The 27,244-nt window shown below is 41.9% G+C and overlaps 1 protein-coding gene and 1 pseudogene across 1 annotated transcript in view; both read right to left on the reverse strand.

Moving 5' to 3' along the window:
• Positions 1-27,244, reverse strand: part of Erc2 (ELKS/RAB6-interacting/CAST family member 2) — a 673,320-nt gene that overhangs the window by 579,745 nt on the left and 66,331 nt on the right. The window lies entirely within an intron of this gene.
• LOC103159740 lies at positions 23,039-24,644 on the reverse strand (annotated as a pseudogene).

The raw sequence follows: 27,244 nt of genomic DNA on the forward strand, positions 1-27,244 counted from the left end.
CACAGAATTAAGGAGCTGGGGGGTTGTGCCCAGAGCAACTTGGTATTGCTGGAGTGATGTGTGTGTGGCAGGAGAAGGCACAGAGCCAGGTCCTCAAGGATCCAAAAGCCACTTCAATGCATTTGAGCTTTGTCATGTGTGTAAAGGGGACCTTTAGAAATGTTTAGTGGTGGGAGTGGGGATTTTTCCATGGTCCAATTTATCTCTTGGAGAGAGTTAAGGAGGCTTCCCTTAATCTACACTGTCTGGCCACAGGACAAATCTCTCTCTCCCTCTCCATGCCCTCTCCAGCTTCCACCCTCATTCAGCACACCAAACCTCTCAATCTCCCCTCAACCCAGCAAGGCTCATGTCTTGCACTTGTGCTCCTGGAAAATCTGGGTTCTGAAGCTTTTGTGCTGCCATCAGGCTTGGGCCTGAGCCAGCCTCTAGCCCCGTTCTGTCCAAGAGCAGAATGAGCACAGTCAGGCTGGGCAGAGGCTCAGCCAGGAAAAGTCCATGTCTTGCAGGCCTGAAAACCCAAGTTTGATTCCTGAAACTGCCAAGTAGCAGGAGTGAACCTACTCTAAAAGCTGTCTTCTGACCTCCACATGAACATGCCCCCCACACTCCTATAAACAACAAATAATCAATAGATTTAAACAGTAAAAAGCAGATTCTCTGTGCCTCCGAGGCAGTTACAAGAAGTGGATTAAAGTAAGTCAAAAGTCACAGCTTAGGGCTGAGGTTTAGCCCAGCAGTAGAGCATGGGCCTGGCACGTGTGTTCTAACCCCGGCACACTCACACTGACAGCTCACCATCTCCCAAACTTGGTCTCTGACCTCCACAAGCATGTCATGCATGTAATTATTACAGCGCTCTCTCTCTCTCTCTCTCTCTCTCTCTCTCTCTCTCTCTCTCTCTCTCTGTGTGTGTGTGTGTGTGTGTGTGTGTGTGTGTGTGTGTGTGTGATGGCAGCTGAGAGAGGGAGAACCAGTGTTCTACAGAGACAATCCCATTAGGTTACCCATCCCAAAATAAATACACATATGAGCAATGCTAAGTTGTATATACATACAGTAACTATATATACATAAAGCTACATATGTGTGTAACAACAGTTAAAAAAGAAGAGGCCATGAATAAGAGAAAGAGTAGGGCTGGGCGGTGGTGGTGCATGCCTTTAACCCCAGTACTAGGGAAGCAAAAGTAGGGGATCTCTGTGAGTTCGAGGCGAGCCTGGTCTACAGAGCTAGTTCCAGGACAGGCTCCAAAACAATACAGAGAAACCTGTCTTGAAAAACCAGAGAGAGAGAGAGAGAGAGAGAGAGAGAGAGAGAGAGAGAGAAAGGGGACACAGGTAGAGTCAAAAGGTGGAGAGGGACTGAAATGATATAAATACAATACAATACTCCCTGTGGAATTCTCAAAAAGTACTTTTTAATAATTAAAAATAATTTATTTTTACTTCATTATCTTACTAATTCAAAGTATATAAAGCCTAAATTACATAGTACCTAAATTTCATTTAAGATACTTTAACAAGGCTCCCACCTTCTTTTTTATGACCACTACTCTCATAATGACAGCATTAACATTAAAAAGGTAGATCCTGGGTCTGGTAAGATGGTTCAGTGGACAAAGATGGTTGCCACACAAGCCTACGTTTGATTCCCACAGCCTACCACAAAGGGCAGAATTGCCGGCACAAAGTTGTGCTCCGACCCCCACACTCACACCATGGCACACTCATGCTCAGACATGGACACACACCCACACATAATTATTTAAAAATATATACTGATACTCCTAATACTTAGCTCGAAATGAAATAGAGAAAATAATGGTTTAATGGGACATTGTATAGAAATTACGGGCTTATGGAAAGGACACAAATACACATAGTTTTCCACAGATGATAAAAAGCACTGCTACCCTATGGGGCTTTCCAAATACCTGAACATATGTAGTGGGAGAGTCACTGAGGTTTTTCAGTTTTTGTTTTCTAATTTGCAGGACATAATTTTAGTATTACTAGTTGTCCTGAGGTGTTTTCTTTGAATGGCGTGTGTCTGGCAATTGACCACAAGGTGGCACCAAACTCACACCTACAGGATAATCAAGGCACTTGTGCTGGTTGTTTCTGTTCTGTGCTTTAACTATAAAGCACAAAACATTTTCCACAGGTTCCTCTGTAGCAGTGGTTTTCAACCTTCCTAATGCTGTGACCCTTTAATACAGTTCCTCATGTTGTGGTGACCCCAACAATGAAATTATTGTTGTTGCTATTTCATAACTGTAATTTTGCTATTGTTATGTAAATATCTGATATGAAGCCTCCTCAAAAGGGTCACAACCCTCAGGCTGAGAACCACTGCTTTATAGCTTATTATCAACAACAACACAGATTTCCAGATAGAACTCTGTGTGTGTGTGTGTGTGTGTGTGTTTGTGTGTGTGTGTGTGTGTGTGTGTACTCGCGCGCGCAAATGTTAAAACTTTTTGCTACCTGTAAGAAACTTCAAAAGTAGACAGACCTCTTCTCAAGACAGACCTATGCCACATCTGTGCAGTTTTCAATAGGTAGAGGATAGGAAGGTGAGGGATGTATTTAAATCCTAAAAATAAATGTCCCCGTGTCGGATCATGATCCAAGAATGTAGTTGTGTGATGATTCTAAGTGCTTGTCAGAAAAGTTTAAGAAAACAAGACAAGTTGGGCTTTGGTGGCACTTGGGAGGCAGAGGCAGGCGGATCTCTGTGAGTTCGAGGCCAGCCTGGTCTCCAGAGCGAGTGCCAGGATAGGCTCCAAAGCTACACAGAGAAACCCTGTCTCGGAAAAAAAAGAAAGAAAGGAAGGAAGGAAGGAAGGAAGGAAGGAAGGAAGGAAGGAAGGAAGGAAGGAAGGAAGGAAGGAAGGAAGGAAAAGGAAGAAAAGAAAAGAAACGAAAAGAAAAGAAAAGAAAAGAAGAGTCTTGTGACATCTGTTTCTTCAAAACACGGAATTGCTCTTAGAATGCGCTTTCATGCCCCTTCAGGTGAGGCAGATAGGAGTGAGTTTACTTCAGATTATTCATCACAACCAGCGATTGCTGTTTATCTGCCTCAATGGAAAAACTTTTTTTTTTTTTTTTACCACACACAGCTTGTCCTTGTGATTGTACACCTTCCTCGTGTGTGACACTTCTTGCAGCTTTCAAGTATAAACTGTCCGATGCACTGAAGAAAGTTGACTGTCACATGAGACTGTAGTTGGCCTCCTTTTTAGGCTCCACTCCCTCAGTAAACATCTCTCTTCTTGGGGTTAAAAAAAAAAAAAAAAAAACCTGAATCTATTTAGCACCCTCAAGGATACCCAGATTTTTTTTGTCCTTCCTTTGTTTTCAATTTTATTCAACTGAGCTTAGATTAACTAACATAAATCTTTTAATACTGGATGTTATTTAAAAGCTGAAAAATTTGTAATTAATACCTAATTCAGCAGGTCATGGGCATTTTAAAGGGATAAGATCTATTTTGGGAGAACTATCCTTTCTATTCCTCTCGCTGTCTTCATTCTATAAAGTCTGTTGTTGGGGGAGCTGGTCCAGGCTGGTTTAGAGCCATAAGAACTCATAATGAAAGCCAATCTGGAAACAGACACAATACATCACTGTGGGTTAGAGGAAATTTCTGCCAATTAAAGAGAGAGCTTACTGTGCTCCAGCCTCTAGGATCCAAGCCTTCTATCCTGAAAAAAAAAAAATAATAATGGAGGTTTGCAGAATCATAGAAGTGTCCTGAAAGGTCCCAGCTTCCTGTCAGCATGGGGGGAGGGAGACTACCTGCCAGAATAATTTTATTTCTACCCATTTCCACCAGTCACTACTGAGAAGACTGACCACTTTTGAAAGGTTTGTGGGCTCACTAACCTTTGGAGGATGAAGCTAAAATAGGGGATGTGTTTGCCTAGCATACACAAGGCCTGAGGTTGGAAGAAGAAAGAAGATAGAAACCAAGATAGTTAAGTCCCACTTTGAAGTCACTAAGCCACCTAGTGTCACAGTGCCCACCAAGCTTCTTTACTCCTGTCACCAGCTCCCACTTCACCTGTTTGCTCTCCAGAACATCATTTAACCAAGGAACTTTATTGTGACTCTTGGCTTCTAATTATCTGTGTCTTTTCTGCTTGTTTCCTCCTGTGTGGTAAGCATGCAGGTGGCTTGAGATCTCGGGTACAAGCCATGTAGGGAGGCCTTGAAGATCTTTCCTGTGCAAATGCCCACTGAGGATGGCAAAGAGGAGAAGAAAAGCAAGTATGTGTCCATGCTAGAATAGATCTCAGAGCCAGCGAATTCATCATTCTGGATTCAGACATGCAGGGTGACACTTCCACCCTGCTGCTCCCTCCATGAAGAAAACACAGAACAGAGCTTCACAAAGTCCCAGCTCTCTCTTCTTCCAAGTAATGGGAGAGCCTGGAACACTCTGGAGACCTGGTGGCCACTTTTTAAATGTTCCAAGTCCTTTTCTTACCCTGGTTAGAAAGCCAACAGTAATACTCATGGTCATTACAAAATCTAGAATGAATTCAATAAAGCACTCACTCTCTCAAAGCAGTGTAAGGACTGCAAGATTTCAACAAGGAATGGCATTATCAAGTTTTAGTGTTAGAATCCATAACAACTACTACTAGTGATGTAGCTGTTGTAAGAAAGAAAGAAAGAAAGAAAGAAAGAAAGGAAGGAAGGAAGGAAGGAAGGAAGGAAGGAAGAAAGAAAGAAAGAAAGAAAGAAAGAAAGAAAGAAAGAAAGAAAGAAAGAAATTACCATTCATTAGGTACTTGCCATTTGCCAGCTGTGCTAAACACTTAAGATTTCCATTTAAAACTGTATTCCATAACAGCGGGCTTCCAAGGACCCTCTGTAGATCCTTGAGTGCACCCTTCTGAAATACACACACCACCAGATTCATCATGAGCCAGAAAGGACATGGCGATGAAACAGTCTGGCCCCTACTCACAGTACTCATTGCACTCCATTGGGGGTAAGAACACCAGCACAGCCAAGCAAATGGCAGTGGTTCATCTCTCATCCCTGTGTTCTAGGTCTTGCTCTTGTTCCAACCCAATGGAATATCAACTTGAATACAGGGGCCTACAAGTTGTTGAGAACCAGAAGTTCTCATCTGTGGGTGGAGGAAACGAGGTTTCACATAGGCTATCTTCTTGGATCTCTGATGAAGAATAAGTTTCCCACGGAAGGGGCACTTACACAGAGGACCTTCAAGTCCCTCATCACACCTGATCAGTCATCTGTCCCCACTCAAGCCAGGGCTAATCACATCCCTTTTCTTTGAACTTCATTATATGACATCTGGCTGGTCCATGCCAAGCTTTCAGGCTGAGCATTCTTTCCCTCTTAGCCAGGCTCATTGGGAATTGTGCCTGAGTAATGGCTACTCTGAGCCATTCTTCAGTGTAGGTATGGTTTAAATGTAGCCCCAAATGATCATGTGCTAGAAGATTGGAGCCCACTGTGGGGCCCAGGAAGAAGTGATCAGGTCACTGGAATCCATGTTATTAGAAGGGGTAAACGTCATTTTCCATGGGACCCCAGGGAGTTACACAGTCATACCATGTGACTACTTGTTCCTTTTTCTACAAGATCCCAACATGATGGCTGTGGTCTATCATATTGCTAATGTAGCCAGAGGAGTCCTCACCAAGCCAACAGCATCATCCTATTTGGACTTTCTAGACATCAGAACAAAAAGGTAAATAAATCTATTTTATATGTTACCTACTCTCAGGAAAATTGTTATAGTAATAGAAAAGAGACCAACATAGTCAGGACCTTGTTCTGATGTTCATTCTCTCTCTCTCTCTCTCTCTCTCTCTCTCTCTCTCTCTCTCTCTCTGTGTGTGTGTGTGTGTGTGTGTGTGTGTGTGTGTGTATCCTCTCCTCTCCATTTCAATCTTTTTTTTCCTTTCATTCTTCTTACATATTAAGAAGTTGGAAGTTTCATAGCACAATTTCCCATTAAAATGCAAACTTGACAATGGAAGGGACTTTGTCCTGTTAATCAGGGGTTTAGATGCCTGCCTACAATATAATAAGCTCTGAATAGTTATCAAATTACAGTCTTTTAATTTTAGATAATTTTATTGTGCCCCCCCCAAGGCTACAAAGTCTTGGAAGACTGAAAGTGTCTAGCTTCCAGCAAGCACACAGAGATGTTCACTAAAGCAGTACACTTTAGGCTACAGCACAAAGTTGACTAAGTTTTGGTTCCTAATTGTAAAGCTAATATGTTTTTATCATAAATCTTGCATCCTCATTAGCTTTGCAAATTCTGTTGTTTGCACACAGAAGCCATGATACAATGCTAGACCAGAAAATTCAACAACAGCAACAAAGAAAGGATTGCTTATTTCAATAATCCTTTCTTTGGAATTTACTGTTCTTTGTCCCCTGAGAACACAATGCATGAGCTCTAGCTCCTCACCCATCAAGGCCTGTATTCCTGGGACTTACCAGAATCAACAGACTGAGAGATACAGATGGGTATTTCAAATATCACATTAAGAAAATATCCTTTTACATTTGCAAAATAAACAGGATTTCATTGCTCATATCTCCTGGATAGAATAGAAAAAGAAAAGCAAAGAAAGCAAACATGAGAAAAGGGCCTAAGGCCTTCGAGAATGTCTAATGACCAGGCTAAACAGGCTGCTTCAGCCTTTTGGCTCTGGAGTAAGTACACTGGGCCTCCATTGCCCTAACAACCCTTCCATCACCCTCAGGGCATCTGAGGGAACCTGACAGCACATGCCTTCGAGTATTTGGTTGAGCATGAAGTTCTACAATTACTCTAACCAAGTACTCTAAAACTGTGTCTCCAACAAATACCTGCACCGTCGCTCAGAAAAGTCAGAGGAAGCTCTCCAGCCCCACCCAGCATTTAAATCTCAACAAGCAACAAATGAAACACACCATCCTTTAATAAAAGTTGGACTCTGACACCAATGGCCATAAAATATGTTTGTAAATACTCTTATTATGGGAATGGATTTAACTTATCCCCTCTACTGAGGTTCAGGGGTCTTTTGGCTCTCGAGTCACACCTTCACACCATTAATTCCCAGCAAATAAGAAACTAGAATTGGGGTATTCCCACAGATTCCATTGTGATAGTAGGTCACTCATTCAACAGTGACTGGGTGCCTGCTGTGTCCCATTCCACCGCATCGTGTATTCATCCATCCGGTTTTCTTGCTGGCTATGCTGATAAAAGCAGATGTACGAGATGCTAATCTGTATGTTCATTCTCTCCAAGGCCACTTGCAGCACCAGGCCACACCCTCAGAAGACAGTTTTCATTCCTTGAAAACAATGATGTCTGAATATAGGCTGGCCTGCATTCAGTTATTTCCAATGGTTTTTATTAGACATCTGACTCCCTGATGGCAGCCCCTGGAGACAGAGCACTAAAAGATAAAGATACCAGCTGTGTAGTCAGGCTAGCTGGAAGTATTTGTTCTGTTAAATAACCAGTTTATATGTATCTGTGAAGATACATGAATGTGTTATTTTTTAAATTAATATATAATTATATTATTTGAACCCATTCTTTTTCTCCCTTCAACCTTTCCCATGCACACATACCCCACCCCACCCCACCAAGGTCTCAAATTCCTGGCATCTATTTCTTTCATTGTGGAGACATATTTTTCCCTAACTCTATAAATATAACCTGCTCAGTCCACATAAAGTTACTTGTATTTATAAGATTTCAGATGATTTCAGGGCTGACCACTTGGGTATTGGACAACCAATTTGAGGGCTTGTCCCTGGGGAAGACTTTTTCTCCCACTCTCAGCATTCCTTAGTTGCCTTTAGTACTTTATCTAAGGCTGAGGCCCCATGAGATCTCTCCTTTGCACATTAAGCATATCTTTATTGGTATCATCCAGGTCCAAATCTTATTTAGGCAGCCATGTTTATAGACTTCAAGGGGGTACCATCTCTGATATTTCCAGCAAATGAAATCTCACAGCAAACTTCCCATTCCTCTGGCTCTGACTGTCAATAATAATTGTAAATCACTAAGTAGTGCAATATTCTGTTTTTATGAATGTATATGTGACTAAACAAACCAATGGACATATCTATCACTTCATTAATTGACTTTTGTAGTAATACATTAAAATTTACTCTTAAAATATGTAATATGCATGTGTGAACTATAGTCTCCTTGCTGTGAAATAAACCTCAAAACTTACTCTTTGGGGCTGAGGAAATGCCATGCAAGCCTGAATACCTGAGTTTGATCACCAGAACAAATGTAAAAACTCCAAGCACGACACAGAGACAGACAGAAAACTGGGGCTAGCTGTCCAACAAGCCCAGGCTAATAGGCCAGCCCCAGTGATCAACTCTGTCTCAAAAAAACAAGGCAGATGACACCAAAACAATATAATACCCAAGGCTGACTTCTGGCCAACACATGCATGTATATATACATGTCTATGTGCCCACACACACAGAAAGAGAAGAGAAACAAAAACAAACAAAATTCTTCATGTCTTACTGAAACACTGTACCTTCTGACAGATAGCTTCCTATTCTCTTTCCCCTCTTCTCCCATCTCCAGCTTCTTATCCCTCATTCAATTCCTAAAAGTTCAATTTATTTATTATTTTATTTTTATTCTGTGTATAAGTTATACCATCCAATACTTCTCTTCCTATTCCCAGAATAGTTTATTTAGCATAACACCTATATATGCACTCATGTTGTCCCAAAAGGCAGCAGTACATTCTTTTAAAATGCCAAATAATGTTACTTTATCCTCTTAGAACACTTAAGTTGATTTTATACCTTGACTATTATAAGTAAGAATAAAGGTATTCAGACAGCCTAGGAGGGCAAGCATCTTACCAAATGTTACTAAAAAGATATTTCAGGGTCTATGAAAATCATTCTTTTTACCCCTGTGAACAACTGAGGCAGGGGAATAACTGTTTAATGAAAACAAAATTATACGAAGTATGCTGAAGGAGAAACAATATTGGTGGGCTCATGAGTGGAGCAAGAACACCAAGTTCAGAAATGAGATATTTATATTAAAAAGGAAGATTATAGAGACAGACGAGGAGTACAGAATTCTCAACCTAACTTAATCCCACAGACTGTTCTCAAATACCATAGTGATTTCTGGATGGGGGGCAGGGCTTCCTTCTCTTATCTTCCCCTCTGGTCCCTGTGTTTTCCTGAACTGTTCCTTTGTTCTATTTGTTCCTCACAGGAATCACCATTAAAAAAGAACCAAGTGCTGATGGTGCAGTGATAAGCATAGTCACCTTTGGGGGTGGGGGTGGGGAATGAGCCGAGGAAGAGCTCTATCACCTTCCCTTGGGCCAGCGTTACCCATGGGAATAAATGCTCCTCAAGGAAACAGAGAGCCCAGCCAGACACAGGGGTTCTAGGATTCCAGTCCTATACTGTTTGGCCTACATTAGTTCAACTATTTTCACTGAAGGGTCAAAGAGAAACAGTGGGTACAGGCTCAGGAGTTTTAGCTAGAGTGTGACCCATCTGTATGCGCTATGACAGACCAAAATACACTCAAGGCAGTACATCTTTCTGAGCAAAAATTTAATAGATGGCTACCTATAGAGCTCAAAACATTCACAGGAAAACAAAATGAGTAGGGTACTTTTTCTTGCTTATTAATTGTGTCTTAGAGACAGTCTTTCACTCTAGTCCAAGCTAGCCTTAACTCTAGAACCTCCTGCCTGGAAACCTTCTTGACACGGCTTCCTGAGTCTAATCTCCTACCACTTTTGAAGCTACCATCCAAATAACATCCAAATATCCAAATGAAAAGTGGAGGAAAGAGTTGCCTATCACGAGATATTACTTGATTTAAACTCTCAAGAAACTCTGAAGTTCAACTTGGAAAAAAACTAACTGAAGAAAAAAACTCTCTAAGGCAGAGCTTTTAAGGTTTATTTTTGAATACAGTGGCAGTGTACTCACATTAGTGTTTAAAGCAATATTTACAGAACAGTTTGTTCTGAAGTCCTAACTGACATAAATAGAGTAGGCCTGGTGCACACACACCAAAATGGTGACAATGAAATTAGGGCCTGATGTGGTAGCAAATTACCCTCTGCTCATCTCACTAACACCTAAGGTTCAGAAACAGGGGAGGCATCGTGTGAGTGAGTAGACCATTTGGGCACACACCCACTTGCCCTACCCTATCCCCCTTGCGCAATTACCCAGTATGCTAGAGCAAAATATATCGGCCCTATAATTACCCGATATGAACAAAAAGGGGGGGCACCTTTTTAAAGCTTAGTTGCATCTCCTAACTACACTTTATTAGCTTCAGAACAAACATGTTCAATGTCCAACAGTCCCAGTGACTGAGAGCCACCTGCTGCAAGACACAGCCACATCGTGGTTAAGCTCCTTTCCCAGCACGTTCTACAGTGCCAGTTCATAAAAATCCAGAAAATACAGGGATCCAATAAAACAGGAGGGCCAGAAATAGGCTGCACACTGGAAGAAGGAACCAATGGGACAAGCCCACAGCTGCAAACTTACAATGATTCTCAAGACTTTGGAGGGACAGCTGGGGACATGGTGGGTGTAGGCATGCAGCTCCACCACAAGGCTTTCCTGCTTTGTCTTATTAACCTTCTCAGCAACCTTGTGAAATGGGTATTAATCAGGTAAGGCTACAAAAGCTTGCAAAGTTCAAGCCCAATGGAAGGGGCACAGCCAGAGCTGTAACAGAGTGAATGATACTTTATCAAGACCCAGGATATCCAACACTCTGCACTCTGGATCCATTGTTGCTCTGTGAAGGCAATGACTAGCACAAAATCTAAGCTCATGGTCCAGGCTCTGTGTAATGGTCATGGATGCTGTTTCTTTCAAACAAGCACCTACTGTAACCATTGCCATCCCTGTATCAGGAATTGAATTTTGTGATCCCCTCACCCAGTCATACGCTGAAGCTCTAACTCCCAGTGTGATGGCATATGGAGGTAGTGTCCTTGGAGTTAATTAGGGTTGAATGGATAAGTACAGAGCTGCAATGAAAAGATTAATGTACTTACAGAAGAGACACTGGCTGAAGAATGACCAGATGTTAACTAAAAAGCCAATGTGTGGTCTTTCTCCCTTTCCCTTTAACTTTGTCGGCAGTAAGAAAATAGTCCTCTGTGACTCAGGAAGACATCCTAATTTACTTTCTATTGTTGTGACAATCACTACCAAAACCAGCTTGGGGAGAGAAGGGTTTATTTGGCTTACACATCCTGATCATAGTTCATGACTAAAGGGAGGCAAGGCAGGAACTCAAGACAGGAACCTGCAGTCAAGCAGTAAAAGAGAGGCATGGGGGAGTGCATCTTACTGGCCTGCTCCTCCTGACTCACTCAGCTTGGTTTCTTATACAACCCAAGGCCACCTGCTCCAGAGTGGCACTGCCCATAAGTTCCTACAGGTCAGTCTGATGGAGGCATTTTTTTCCACTGGAAGTTCCTTCTGTCCAGATGATCCTAGTTTGTGTCAAGCTGACAAAAACAAACAAGCAAACAAACAAACAAAAACTAAAACTAATGAGGCTAGACGATCCTCATGAGACAGTGAATCTGCCAGCGTTCTGATCTCAGTCTCCCCAGACTCCACAAAGTGATGACAAATTAATGTCTGCTACTTGACCACTAATTCCACACAGTATTTTGTCATAGTAGTATGAGCAGACCAGCATGTCCTATTCAACATATGGAGAAACAGCAGTTCTTTCAAGCATTCGTTCAAAACAATAAGAAAAAATATTTCCTGGTGGGAGATAAAAGCAGGGGTTATTTTGACAGAACAAATAACTGCCCTTGTCAAAACAATTACCAGAACACTGGAGGAAAAAAAAGCAGAACTCCAGAGGATGCAAAACAATGTGTACTGTTCCTTCTCTCTCCTTCCCTCTCTGACAAGGCAACGCTTGCAGTAAGTTCAGCATAGAGCATGTTGGAGAGATGGCTCAGCAGCCAAGGCACTTGTTGATCTTTCAGAGGATTCAGGTTCTGTTCCCAGCAGTCACTTGGTGGTTCACAACCATGCCCTAACTTTAGTACCAGGGGATCCAATGTCCTCTTCTGACCTCTAAGGGCATGTGCATCAGACACATAGAGTGCATATAAAATAAATAAATAAATCTAAAAAAAAATTTTAAGATCGGCTAGAGGAAAAGCTCTCTCTAACAAAACTGCACTTACAGACTACAGTCCTGAAAAGTTCACCCACAACATTGACACAAAAAAGGAACCACTGGAAGGAAAAAGGATGGGGAAGCAAGAAAAGGAAATAGAGAGAAAAAAGAAAAAAATCCAAACATCCCTGAAAATGAGGCCTCTCAATACAAGATCTCCTCCAGATTCTACAGAATCACACTTGAAGTGATAGGTGTGAACAGGAAGGAAGCTCACACCCAGGAAGGCAGGAGAACTATTCTGGGGAGGTGTCTTAGAGGAGATGGCAGGTTGCCTGGAGAGCTAGTGCTAGGATGGATGTAGCTCTGGCATGTGTATCCATTCACTCACATATGCATGCATGCAGCAAATGTTTACCAAACCTCTACTCTAGCTGCCAGAAGTCAGAGGTACTGTGAGGGACCAGACATGATATACAACTGAAGGAGGTACAGATAGCTTATAGATAAGCACCAACCCAATTAACACTACTCATAATGATCTCAGGAACTTTGAGTGTTCAGTGGGGAGTGGGGCTGAGGAAGGCTCCTTAAGGTGACCTATAACCCTAAAGAGCAAGGTGACTAGAGGAAGAAGTGGAAGCAGGGCATGCCAGAAAAGATCTATATTTCGTCCTGAAGGGAAACTATTCAAGATTTATTACGAGCAAGATTCCAAGTCCAGTTCACAATTAAAAATAAAAATCTGGCCAGGTGGTGGTGGTACACGCCTGTAGTCCCCGCACTTGGGAGACAGAGGCACTCAGATCTAAGAGTTGGAGGCCAGCCTGGTCTACAGAGTGAGTTCCATGACAGCCAGGGCTACACAGAGAAACCCTGTCTCAAAATAATAATGATGATAATAATTACTATTATTATTACTATTATTGGGTACAATGTGGATAACAGAATAGAAAGAGGCTTGGACTAGAGGAAAGGGAAAAGTATAGAGACCAATAAAATTGTCCAGGATAGAAATATTAAAGCCTACACTTAAGCAGGTATGGGAAGAATAAAAAGGAGACAGTGAAGTCAAGAGAGACCAGTTAGAATTGAAAACCAATTTGGAGAAAGGTTATGAAGAGGAAAGCAGAAATGGAGGATAGTCTCAAAGATGTGGTTGGTATGTTGGAAATGTTCCCAAAGGATAAATGAAGGGAAAATAGCAAGTTCAGACAGACCTTTTAAATCTTAAGTATTTTTGTCTACTGAAAGTCCCTAGATGTCTTTGTTCCATGTCCATGTATTATTTATTGCTATATAATGGTGTTACCACAACTTTAGCAGCCTAAAACAATGTGTGGACACTGAGATGGCTCAGTTGTTAAGAGCACTGGCTCCTCTTTCAAAAAAACTTGGGTTCAATTCATAGCACCCATATGGTGGCTCACAACCAACTGTAACTCCATTTCTGGGGGATCTAAGGCCCTCTTGTAGCCTCTTTGGGCACACACATGGTATACAAACATACATGCAAGCAAAATACCCAGACACATAAAATAAGTAAATAAAATGTAAATATTTTAAATACATGTTTAATGTCTCATTGCTTAAGAGCCCAGGTTGATTGAGCTGGTCACCTGACTGGGAGAGACTTCATTCCTAGCACAGATGGTCATTGGTGTCACTTGGTTCACTGAAAGCTGTCAGACTGACAGCCTCAGTTTCTTGCCTGCTTGTGCTTTTAATTTCCTGATTGAGTAGCCTTCTCCCTGGGCAGCTAAAAACATGGCAGCTTTCTTCGTTAAAGGAAGAAACAGTCTCCTTGAAAACTGGGCATTCAATCTTAATGTAACATGACATGCATACTATCATCTTTGATGTATTCTATAGGTTAGAAGCAAGTCACAGATTCTGCTCTCATCCAAAAAAGGCCACAAATCTAGGAAAATGGGGATCATTGAGGGAGATGCATAGAATAGGTAGGTCCATCATTCTCATTTTCATTTAATCTCCAAGAGATAGAATCCACTGGACCCATTTCTTTGCTGACTATGGCACTATAGCCTAATCAAATGCAAATCTACAATCCATACATCCCTCTGTCAGTCTCCCTATGGCCCTACATCATCTTATCTCAATTTCTCTCCTTAAAACTTCCCATCTCCTTCCAATACAATATCATAGTACTTAAAATTTATGGAAAGTAATTGTTCTAGAATTAATGGACAAAAAAGAAAATGTGTAGCTCCAATATAAATAATAAAGGCTGCCATTTATTAAATATTTACTATTCACCACTCACTATATAATGACAAAAATTCAATCTCACATGTATTAGTGTTATTATACTAATTTAAATTAAAAAATCTATTTCTATTTTGAAGATAATAAAACCAAGACATAAAGAAGCTAAATAGTTCCCAAAGTTGGGTAAGAAATAAATGGCAGGTACCAGGTAGCCTGGCTGTAACACCAGTACTCAAAAACTGACCAGACACTTACAAAATCATCTCCCTTTACATTTTTAGAATATTCTAAGTGAGAAAACACCAACTAGCCACAAGCTACTTTGTGTGTGTGTGTGTGTGTGTGTGTGTGTGTGTGTGTGTGTGTGTGCTTCTTAGCTTGATATACCACAATTATCCAAGTGCCTGCAGAGGCCTGAAGACGAATCAGATCCCCTGAACCTGGAGTTCCAGATGACTGTGAGCTGACATGTGTGTCCTGGGAACCAAACTTGGTCCTCTGCAAGAGCAGTAAGTGTGCTTAACCACTGAGCCATCTGTGCAACCCTGAAAAATGTACTTTGAATTCAAAAACACTTTCAAGCAAATGTGTGGCTTTTTCACATGCTAATATCAGCCAATGTGTACACAAAGCAGTGCACACACATGAAAACCTGTCCTTTCTCCATAGACAATGTGGATTAGTAGCCATCTGCAAAGTTTCATGACTCACTCGCATGACTCTTTTGCTAGACACCAGCGATCCCTGCCACATCCTCTTCATATATGGACTACGAGTACATCAGCAGTTCCTAACCAGGCACAGTTCTGCCCACTTGAAGTTCATGTGACAAGATCTAAAGACAGCTTTGCTTGTCACAGCTGGGAATTGTATGCAACTAGCATTTAGTGAGTAGAGACTGAGGATGTGGCTGTACCTCTCTCAGTGCTTAGAACACCAGACACACACACACACACACACACACACACACACACACACACACACAACACAACAAACACAACACAAAGTGTCAATAGTGTTGAGCTGGAGTGTTGTACAGCATTGCAAATTCTCTATCCGTTTCATCTGAATCTGTCCTAGCCCGCCAAGATCAGCTACCAGAGCAGGGACCTCACAGTATCCTTGTCCTTTTCTCAACAAGCTCCTAAATTTTAACTATTGGGAACATCTGGGAGATATTTGGTGTATTAAAAATCTTGACTAATACAGAGTAGGCTTTCCTTCTATAGGAGTAGTTATCCAAGCTGGGCATAGTAGGGCTCATCTGTAACTCCAGAACTTGAGAGGCTGAGGCGGGAGTTCTGCAAGTTCAATTTTAAACTCAGCTGCAAAGTGTAACACACCCTAACCATTCCCCCAACAAAAAGAGCTATTTGCTCAACAATTTCAGATCCTCTCTCCAAAGTAAGAGCTTCTAGCACAGCCCTCTCCAGCAGTTCTTGGTGCCTGAGTCTTTGAATTATGAAATAGATCTCTGGTTTAGAAGAATCAAGTAAATGAAACAATAAGCAAACATGGAACAAATTAAAAACAGAGATGCAACATCCAATGCCAAGGGCTGGAAGGTTCATCCTTAAATATACAAAAGACAAGGACATGCAAATGGACTACAACCAAAACTGATTCTTCTTTTAAAATCACACATCATTGTAAGGAAAAATAACACTGTTTTAAAGCTAGTCAGGTTCATTTGCTGAACAAATAAACCCTTGGCCACTTAGTGAAAGTAGGAGCTGTAAGTATATTAAGGCAAGGACACATTATAGTTCTAGGACAGGAGTGGGCCTATCATTTCATTTTTCATGTACAAAATTTTAAATCTATTCTCTAAATGATGTATCAAATGGTCTACCATTCCAGTGAATTCTGTACCAAGTAGAGAAATGTCAAGTTGTGCATTTCAACTCCTCCATCACCCAATCTCAGGGTACAGTCTGGCTCCTCTTTCCCTGACAAACAAAAACAAAGTCATTCCATCCCAAAATAACTTAAAGCTTTTGGGCCCCACCCACACTTCCGAGAAGATGCTGAATTGTTCTGTCTGCTCCAGCACTTGCACTTCCCACAGGGAGCTGATTAATCAGACTGGACAGGACCACATGGTCTCAGAAATTCCTCAGGAGCACCTTGATTGTTCCCAATTAGTCAGGCTATCCACAGAAGCCCAGTGAATCAGACAGCTGCTCGGTCCAACCAAGGCCATTAGCTCCCGCTGGTTCGTGCCCCTCAAAGCATCAAATCAAAACTGGTTGGGAAATACAATAGCTGCCCTGAATTACTTCTAATGAGGGCTTTATAGAATCAAAGCAGTAGGGAAGCCCCAAATAACCATCAGTCACATTTAGAATTCACTGAACGGTGTTTTGGAAACACTAGATCTAATTTCTCCAATACAATTTTCTAGGCTAACACAAACACATCCAAAACAGTAATACAGGTACATACCTGGGCATGACATAAATGGCCTATGGCAAAGTTCATCTGAGAACTAGTCTTGTCCCACAGTGAGCTGATGTGGGTAGACTGAGTCCTTGGCTAGACTTGGTTTAGAGTTTGAAGTGATATGTGTGTGGTTAGCATCTGCCTTCATCCACTGACTTACACCTGACTCCTAAGCTCAGCCCTCAGTATCTTAGAGATAAAACCAAGCTCCACTTCCTCCTTGGTGCCATGTTATTCTTTAACCAGTAAGCATCAGGATGACTGTTCATTGAGCTCTTACAATGTTCATAACATGATACTGAACATTTTATGTAATTGATCTGGTTGTCAGGCTTGCTTGTCTTCGTAAGCATAAGGTTCACATATTGCAATTGCTATATCCCAGCTCTCTCCTTGCTTTTTACACTTTGAGATAAGGTCTCATTGAGTTTCCAAGCTATCCTAAACTCACTTTGTAACCTAAATGGGCCTTGTGGTTCTCCTGCCTCAGCCTCCCAAATAACTGGAATTACAGGTCAGTACCACCATGCCTGGATTGACTTAATTTTTCTATGCTAAGCAAATAGCTTTACTTTAAGGATGAGAAAACTGGACATCAGAAATGAAAAGTAATTTGCTCGATAACACAGATAATAAACAATAGAGCTCAAACTCATACTGATAGTAGGGTTTGAACACTATTTAAATAAGAGGTCTACAAAGTCTTCGATAAATAATTGAAGAGTAAATATATTTTTTACAGGCCTCCCATTCTCTGTTGCAACCTCTCAACTCTACTTTCCATCACTCATTATTTTACAAGTTAACGTCCATGTTTGTGTGAAACCCAAAGGGCTCTAAAGACCTAGAAATGCTTTCCTGGTCAGTGCACATAGCTTTATGTGTGTCCACAATAACAGCAACCTTCTGGGGGTCTGTTAGAAGCTAGACTCAGCTTTCTAGGCACCCCAAAACTTCATTCCACAGTCTTCAGTATTAACATTTGAAATGGTGTTCTGCATCCTTTGCTACTCATGTCTGTCCACAGAAGATACTGATCGGGCCACTGCAGCCTCTGGCCTGCCAATGCAGGTCTCACAAGCTGACCCCCATATACACTGAGCAGTCTGCCATTGCTTTGCACAGGCAGAAAAACTATTTCAGCCATGTAAAGAACACAGTTGTGAAGGTCTCATTTCATTATCATCAAGTTAAACTCTGATGGGACATTAGATTCTGTGGGATGAATGATCACCATATCATAACATAAGGTAATTGTTTAAAATCGAAATAAATACTGCAAATATCAAGGAAATCACTTCCCAGAGCCCTGTCCATTTATGACCCACTGCACGTATACCTAATTATATTTGGAGATACCAACCTTCCAAATAGAACTACACCATTTACAAGTTTCCTCTTCCCTAAGACTTCTGCCCTGTTTTTTTTTTTTTTCAAATAAGTGGAAAAAGGTAACTTCTACTGCAGACTACACAGAAAGCGGACAGTAGATCTTGACAGCAGAATAGTGAGCTGTTTTCCCCTTGAGTTAGCATCCTGTGCATGAGGTTTGGTGCCAAGCACTTAGTGATGTTGTAGTGAACTTGAGCCCCACTAATCCATGTGTCCCTCTCTAGAATAGAGAACAAAACTGACTGTGGCACAAGTTCTTGATGAAAGGAAACTATTTCTAAAGGATCCACCCAATAGTGTCCCTCATCCTTCTCTATCCTCTAACATATTTTAATACTAGACACTAAATACAACGGAATAACTGGGCTCTTGTCTGTTGCTTCATTTTGTGTAAAGATTCTTTGAACTTCTAAATAATTATCACTGTAAGGTAAGAGAGGCACTGTCACACAATTATACTGGAATTACCTACAGTGTTGCTTTCTTGGCATGGTATTGAATAGAATAAAAGTATTATTTTAATGTAGCTTGCATATGCAGTGTAGTTACATATACAACTATTACCATGTTGGTCATGGGCAGCTTGGTTTTCAAAGGGCAACTACATCCAAAGAGGTGCAATACGCACTCTATCCTAGCAGCCTAGACTATGAGACTTCAAGTAAGTCAGGCTTTCTGTTTCACCTGTCAACTTTCTGACTCAGTAAATGGATGTGAGCAAGTCTCTACCCTCTCCAAGCCTTGCTTTCCTTGACTAATATGGGGAAATGGTGCTTTCGCCCTGAGCTTCTCATTGAAGTAAACTGAAATAACATCGTGTAGGACTCCTCATAGGGACTCAGTATCTCAAGCTATTGTTAGCACTGCTGTTAATGCTCATCTGTTACCTTAAGGTGACCTGAAGGACATTTGGTTCTGAATGGACAGCTTAGCAGGAAAGCTGAACAATAAAAGAACTGGAAACAATGAATGGTCTTACGTGACATTTTGACAAGTGAACAACATATTTGGTAGAAATTTACTTCAATGTGGCTGCATGAATTTGCAAGTATACACATGTGCAAAATCTGGTTTATTTGCTAAAATCTCCACCATATCATCACCAAGACTGGAGCACGGAGCCAGACTGGGAAGTCTATCACAGAACAACTGTCAAGTTAAAATTAGAGCTTTGCTGCCCAATGAAGGCAGTTTCTCAATTTCCTTTCTCCTTTTTCTACTTCTCGTCACCCTCCTACATCAAGCCTTCCTACCCATGCCAAGAATATACAGTTAAGAAAAAAGGCAAGAAGAAAAAAGCAAAATTAAGAAAAATACTTAGGAAACTAGGATTTCAGGGAAAATAATCAAATACCAGAACCACCTGATCATAAACACTGTTTTGTATAAGAAATTCTATTAAATGTTCAATGCAGATTAAATATCTGTAACCAACAGGCAAGGCATATTTCTTATTTCCACTTCACACATCAGGAACCAAGACATACAGAAAAAAAACGACCTATTCAACCCCAAACAGCTGGTAAATAGTAAGCCTGGCTTTGAACCTTACCCTCATGGTAACAAAAGTCTTTTTAATAACCCCTGTCATCTCTAAGCTCTGTAATAGATGTGGGATCTTGTAAATAGAGTAGAGTTGGTTCATCTCTCAAGGAGCATATATTTTAATGGGAAAGGAAGACAGAGCCACAATGATAAAATGGGAAGTTGTGTTTTCCAAGGCTGAAATAAAAATGGTATGAAAGTACTAAGGAGGAAGGTGAAAGAGGAAGCAGGTCACTGAAGAGGCAATGTAAGAGTTGAGCGCTAAAGGATGAGATGGGCAAGAAAGAGGGAAATGGGTAAATGGAGACATGAGGATAGGAAAGACCTCCTGAGCTGAGGTAGGCAGATGGACTATATATGGCTAAGTCATGAGAGAAACAGAGTAGAACTACAGAGAACAATGAGCTGATCAGGAAAAGTCTCTATGGAGCATGTGGGGGATTCTGTAGGCAAACTATGGGCTTTAAGAGCCTGTGGAAGCAGCTGCCCCAGGTCAGACTAGAAAAAGAAAGACAAATAAGGTCTACCAGATGGGCTGAAAGATATAGGTGGGGTGGGGAAGACCAGGCAGACATAGACTCCAACTCTGACCTGAAGCATGTGAAAAAAAAGATGATGCCTGCTTGAAAGAGTTCCAATAACAAAGTCACTCATATGCAAAACAGCAGCCTAGACATCTAGGATACCAAACTGAATATGGGTATGCTACCTCAACCAGTAAGAAAAATAAGAGAAAGCTTCAAAAGTGAAGGTCACTAACAGGGACCAACTAAATCCAAATGTAGATGGTCAAGACTCAGCCTTCTGCTTCAAGAACTCGACAAGAGAGACAAGAAAATGAAAGTAACCAAAACCTTAAAAACAAACATAGTAAGTCTGGTTGGCAGGTAAGGAATTCCGACCATGGCATACAGAGAAGGACATTAAGAAGTAAAAGGTGGAACTGGCCAGATGTCAGGCTGCCAAGACTGGCACCAGGTGGAAGGAGAAAATACACTCTTGTTGGGAGCTGCAGAGTACCATGCCTAAAAGATGGCGCTGGTTTCTGCCTTCTGCCAGCCCGACGGCAAGTGCTCTCAGTGATAAACAACTACTTATTAGGAGAGAGGCCACGTATCCTTCTAAATCTGCTTGGTGACAACCTATCCGAGCGTGCCACCTGGGCGTAGATGATTGGTAGTTGCTGGACATATTAAGCCCCGCCTTCCTGGGATCAGGGCCACTTCCTGTAAATCAAGGTTCCCGAATAAACTGTGAGAAGATTCCTCGGTGTTGCATCGTTTTTGCTGGTCAAGGGTGGACACACTCTCACAAATCATTCTCTAGCCTGCACATGGGCATAGTGGTACATATACACAACTGCAAATGTAAACAAAATGTAAATGTAAATAAAAGAAACTTAAAAAAAAAAAGTATGGCTTGCAAAGTGGCTGAGTAGGCAAAGGCATTTGCCATCAAAGCTGAGGACCTGAGTTTGATTCTAGGACTCCCATGGTAGACATAGACAACCAACTCCCAATACATTCACATACTCACACAAACAGTAATTGTACTTTTAAACTTTGTATGCTTAAAACAAAAAGAAGACAGTCATCACTAAGTGCAGATAAGTGGCAACCAAGTCAGCTACATAGTACCCATCTCTATAAAATGGAGGTCATTCTCATAGGGTGAATTTTGTGAGCTTTCCATAAAAAAGGCATCACAAATAACATATGAGGGTGATGAAACCCCAGGTACAACCCAGGGAACAACTAGGCCTGCAATAAGAGCATTCTTTTCTTGTTATCCTAAGAATTATTCCCACAACATGCTGGGTCATGACTCAGACTCGGCAATCAGAGGTTCTCTGCAAGCCTCCATGGATATCACACATGTCACCTGCATGGAAAGATGTCTTCCCAGTAGCATGGGATGAGCTTTAAAGCTCAGTGTCTATCTAGAAGACTCAGGAAAGTTCCCCTTAAGTGAAGATCTGCATGGAACACCATACCTCTTCTTGGAGAGGAAAGAAGGGGAGAAGGAGACAGGAAAGAAAAGAGAAAATGGGAAGGAGGAAAGAAAGAGAAAAGGGAGCAAAGGTGTGAGAAGAGGAAGGAGGTAGAGAAGGAAGGGAGGGAGGGAGAGGGGAGGAGGGGATGACAGAGAGGGAAGGAGGGAGAGGGGGAGGACAGAGAGAAGGAGGGAGAGAGGGAGGGAGGGAGAGAGGGAGAGGAGGGAGGGAGGGAGGAGGGAGGGAGGAGGGAGGGAGGGAGGGAGGGAGGGAGGGAGGGAGGGAGGGAGGGAGGGAAAGAAGGAAGTTTACTAGTCTTACTGACTATACAATAAAGTCTAAGTGCTTTAGCATAGCTGAGAAGAGTTGGCCCACATCCCCTTCCTAGCTCCCACCTACCCAGAAACAGCCTCAGAACATGCTATTAAATGAAGACATAGGCTAGAAAACAGTGTGCACATCTTAGACTAAGCAAGAAGACAGACTGGGGAAAGCAGAACAAGTACTGTATGATTCTACCCGCATGAAATACCTGGGACATTCAAATCCATAGTTAAAAAAAAGTAGTTTTGCAGTTACCAGGGGCCAAAGCAGGGGGAAAAGATAGGGAATTATTACTAAAAGGCTATAAATTTTCCATGGAGTGATTAAAAACTAGAAAACTGGTGGCAAATCTTGTACAATTATAACATTATAATTATATGAATAACACCATTAAATAGCACAGCTAAGATACTTAAATAACTAATTTATGAAAATGAATAGTGTACACCAAAACCCATTAAGCTGAACAATTTGAAAGGCTGAGTTGTATTACATGTCAATTATAACTCAGTACAACTGTTAAAAATATGGGCAACATGTACATAACATACTGGTGAAAGAAAGACAGGGAATGCAGGCACCCAACCGCAAGGGAGATGAACCGCTCACGGCAAGACATGCATCTATCTGTTTTCCTTTCTAAGCTTTTCCAGTTTTCTCCAAATTTTCATAATGAGCTTTATTATATTATATTGCCTTTGTAGCCAAAATTAGTATAGGGAGGTGGGCATGGGCTGTAGCTTCCTTCACTGGGTGAGCCTCAGCCTCTGCAGTCTGGGTACTTATGGGGCTGTGCTTTAGGGACCCAAATGAGACTAAGGATGCAGCCAGGGACTCTGGGGGAAAATTGCTGTGACTCTTGCACTCACAAAGAACTATTTCCTCATCCTCATGCCCCCCCACAGCCCACCACTATCCTTGGGTTGGCTAGGGTGGGGGCTGTTGGTAGATGCTCTGCCCTGGGTCCACATCCTATCTGGGAAGCTCATCTGCATCCGGAGCCTCCAGCTTGAACTTTTTGTCATCCTTTCCTGTCAAGAAGTCGGTTTCTGGGTTGAAAACTTAAGGGTTCCCACAATGGTCAGGACTGTGACAAAGGCATGGATATCAGAATTCACAGCATTACAGCTTGTGAAGTTCCTGTTGTAAGAGGTGACAATTGTATTCTTCTGCCCCTTACTAATGTCTTTTCTGTCCCACTGACCGATGTAAGAGGCCACAGGCATTGGCCAAAACAATACCACCCACATCCCTCAGAATCTGTGAAGAGCCATCCTACTCAACGGTGGTGTGGATCTCTTCAGAGCCTTGTGTGATGGTAAACTGAGATTTGCACTTCAGTCCATGGGCCAGTACCTGCTGGTCATAGCTGCTGACCACCCCAAGTCCCCAGAACTTCAATTGGTGCAGCTGTCAATCAAACACTCTGATGTCATGGAGGCCAGCCTTTCTCTGCCACAATGCCCATTTCTGCCACTAGGTGAGACAAGTCAGGGGTAAAGGGCTCATTAAGTTAATTTCAAGCACTTGGTCATAATGGCAGCCAGGCTCAGACACTAAGTGATCCTTGAATTTTTCAGCTACACTTGCAATGTCTGTCTATTCAGCCTGTCTTGCTTGGGTACTTCTACTTCCTGTGGTTGCATGGCAACACGAATGTGGTAACCCCAATTTCTGCATTCTTCCTGCAGATTGTTGCTATATCAGTACAGGAGATGATGTCAACACCAGGCCATGGTATTCTACAATAGTGCCTGTGCCACCTTTCACTATGAGGATGTCTGCCACCTTCAAAATCACATCTTTGGGTGAGATCTGACCAGAAACGGAGCCCATCAGCTTCACACCAATCACCTTGGGACACGTCAGCTCCCAGGGGATCCCAGACATGATATTCATGGTATCAGCACCCACTACGCTAATGTAGATGCCTCCCAGGCCACCACCATTGAGGGTGTAGAAGTCAGTGCCAATCAGAAGAACTCCATGGTATGCACAGTTTTCTAGAGTGATCTGGTGAGTTATTCTAGATCCAGGCCTCCAGAAAGCTATGCCATACTTGACACTTGCAATTTCCAGGAACTGATACACTTCTTGGTTTATGTCCTTGGCCTGGCATGGGTCTTTCTCATCCCCAAGCTGGGCTTCAATCAGATAATCTCAGTGGACATTTGATGGCATGGCCACCTTGGGCAGCCACTGGTAATGAACTATAGCATAGCCATCTGGGCTGTTGTACCTTGCATGGCCACCTGGTCAGGACATAGATGCAGGTTTGTTTTTCCTTGTTCAATCTCCTGGTTGGCTGGGGTCATCCCTGTGTCCATACATGATCTTCTGAGAGTCTGGGGCTGGTTCAACCCTTGTAGACAGTGTTAATGTTCTTTTCTAGCAGATCACAGCGGATGTACTCATTGGGCTCAAAGTGGCTCATGGCCACCTTGGACCATTGACACAGGACAGAGGCCACATGGTACTGCCAAATACCCAGGGCCTTTGGCAGCCAGATTACCAGTAGGTTGTAAAGTGCCATTTTGTATACTGTCAAAGATGGAGTCACATTGATTTTCCTATTTTTAATGATTAAGAAAAAAAGAATATTTTATGACATGAAAATTATTTAACTCAAATTCTAGGGTTGATAATAAAGTTTTATTGGAACACAACTACTCCTATTCACTTGCATATGCATATGCCTATTTTTATGAGTTGTGAATCAGCCTATCTGGTCTGTAAAGCCAAAAATATTAATGATCTAGTTGTTTATGAAAAATGGTTGCTAGGGGACAAAATCTGAAATTAACACATAACATTTGTTAGCTAGGGTTAATCCATAATATTTGAACACCTCCAATGAATTAGGGCTTTCACTGTTATTTATTGGACTAAAACCAACATCTCTAGCCCACTATCTCCACAGCAACCAGGCTGGGAAGACAGGCCGCAACCTCTGCAGTAACTACTCAGGGAAGTCAGGATTTCATCAGTGACTGTCCACATCCTTATTATTGCCTCCATTGCCAAATAAATATTCTATTCTTCCCCAGACCAATCAGACAAGATGCCTCATTTTTAGTGAGCTTGCCTCCCTCTTCAAGACGGTAACCACCAATCAAACCTTACATGTGCAGCTCTCCCACTGCTCTGCCTGCCCTTGAGTCTCTGCCAAAGACTGGGGATGGCGGTAGGAGCTCTTGCCACAGCACATCCTGGATAAACACCATCTGCTAGTTTTCCTTTGGGTAGTCTTTGTTTCCTTTCAGTTGACCTGGAAATTTCCTTGTCCCCAGAGATATGGTCTGCACTGTCTGTTGCCATGAACTGGGTCTTAAACTACGTGTAGTACCCAAAGAGGTCCCCTGTGCCTTGCCATTCAGAGTGTCATATCTGCAGTGATATGGGAAAATAGGGTGTGGGTGACCTCTACTCTAATACTGAGCTGCTGGCTGTATATTCTTCATTTCCTAGAATTAGGCTTTGCTATTGGTCCCCATTTGTATAGAGAAATTACCACACTCCTTTCCATGCTTCTGTTTGTTTTTGTCCTGTGTTGTGCTATCTCAAAGTGTTATTTCCCATAGAGAACCATAGGATATAGCCCTGTGTTATTTAATCATGAATCACAGTCTGGAAGTTGTGCGGTTCTTACCAAATCTGTACTCACATGGGGAAAATTTATGTGGGTCATAAAAAAAGAAAAATGAATAATGTTCTCCTCCCCCCATCTTTTATGTTTACCCTGAGATACTGGCCTTAGTCCAGAGAGAGAAAGTCTTCTGGTTTTCCTGTAGGAGGGCCAGAGCCTGCCAGATTGGCATTTGCAGAGACCAGCCAAAGGTTTGGAGGTGTGAGACACAGGACACAGAATACACAAACATCACTTTCAACCAAATGCTGCCATCACACACAGGTTACTTAAGTCTAACTCTCCTCTTCCTCTACAAGGGAAAAAAAAGGAAATACTTCTTTTGCATACTTTCATTATAACCCCAATTCATATGCCTATCCCACATAAATTCACCAAAGACATCTTCAGTAGATACTCTAGGAAATATCTGGTTTCAGGAAAATTGTGTTATTTGCAAGACACCTTGATGAGGCCAAGCGGAGGAATACAATTTCTCAGACCCAATTTGATTCATACAGAGAGGCCTCCAAACAACATTCTGATTTAAAACTGCTTTCCTAAAACATGAGTTGGCCCAATCTAATGGACAATCTGAGAATCTTAACACAAGCTGAACTCTCCAAGAAATCCTCCTCCTCCTTTCCCTGCTGTTGCTTCCTGTATCCTGCTCTCTCTGCCTCCCTCATCCACTAGTTTCTCCCTTGGGTGCTTCTAGCCATCCTCTTTTCCTTGGACAACCCCCCTACCTTTTCCCATCAACATTTCCACCCCTCTGTCTCAGGGTTTCTATTGCTGTGACAAAGCACCATGACCAAGAGCAACGTGGAGGGAAAGTGTTTTACCTCACCTTCACAGCTTTTAAGTCCATCACTGAGAGAAGTCATGGTAGAAAGTAAAGGCAGCAACATGGAGAAAAGAAGTAGAGACCTCAGAGAAGCGCTGCTTCCTGGCCTGCTCCCTGTGGCCTGCTCAGCTTGCTGAGCAGGTGGTCTTAGACCATCCAGGACCACCTGCTTAGATTGTCCACACACTTTGGGCTGGGTTCCCCCACACACATTAATTCTTAATCAAGAAAATGTCCTACAGGCTTTCCTATAAGCTAATCTGGTGGGGGCCTTTGCTCAATAGATCTTTTCAAATGACCCTAGCTAGTGTCAAGTTAACAACAACACAACAAAACCTAACTAGGACACCATCCATGAGCCAGATATTCAGAAAATATAGAATTTAAACCTCAGACTTCAGTTGAGTGCAAAGCTATAATTAAGGATTCCCTAAATCCAGACAAGACTTCTATTTCTAGGAGAATTTAGAGTTATTTTGAGTGCATATGACCTGGGTTACTAGACTTTATCAACTTAAACACATGTTAGATGGAATGTAAATCTTCAACAGTTCTATTCCACCAAAGTGCCTATGATATATGATTTTCCACAATAAATATTATGGTTAAAAAGAGAAAATCCTGGAAGTGGAATTCTAAAATCCATACTGAAATATCTCCA

This window comes from Cricetulus griseus, assembly GCF_003668045.3.
Source record: "Cricetulus griseus strain 17A/GY chromosome 1 unlocalized genomic scaffold, alternate assembly CriGri-PICRH-1.0 chr1_1, whole genome shotgun sequence".
Lineage (NCBI taxonomy): Eukaryota > Metazoa > Chordata > Mammalia > Rodentia > Cricetidae > Cricetulus > Cricetulus griseus.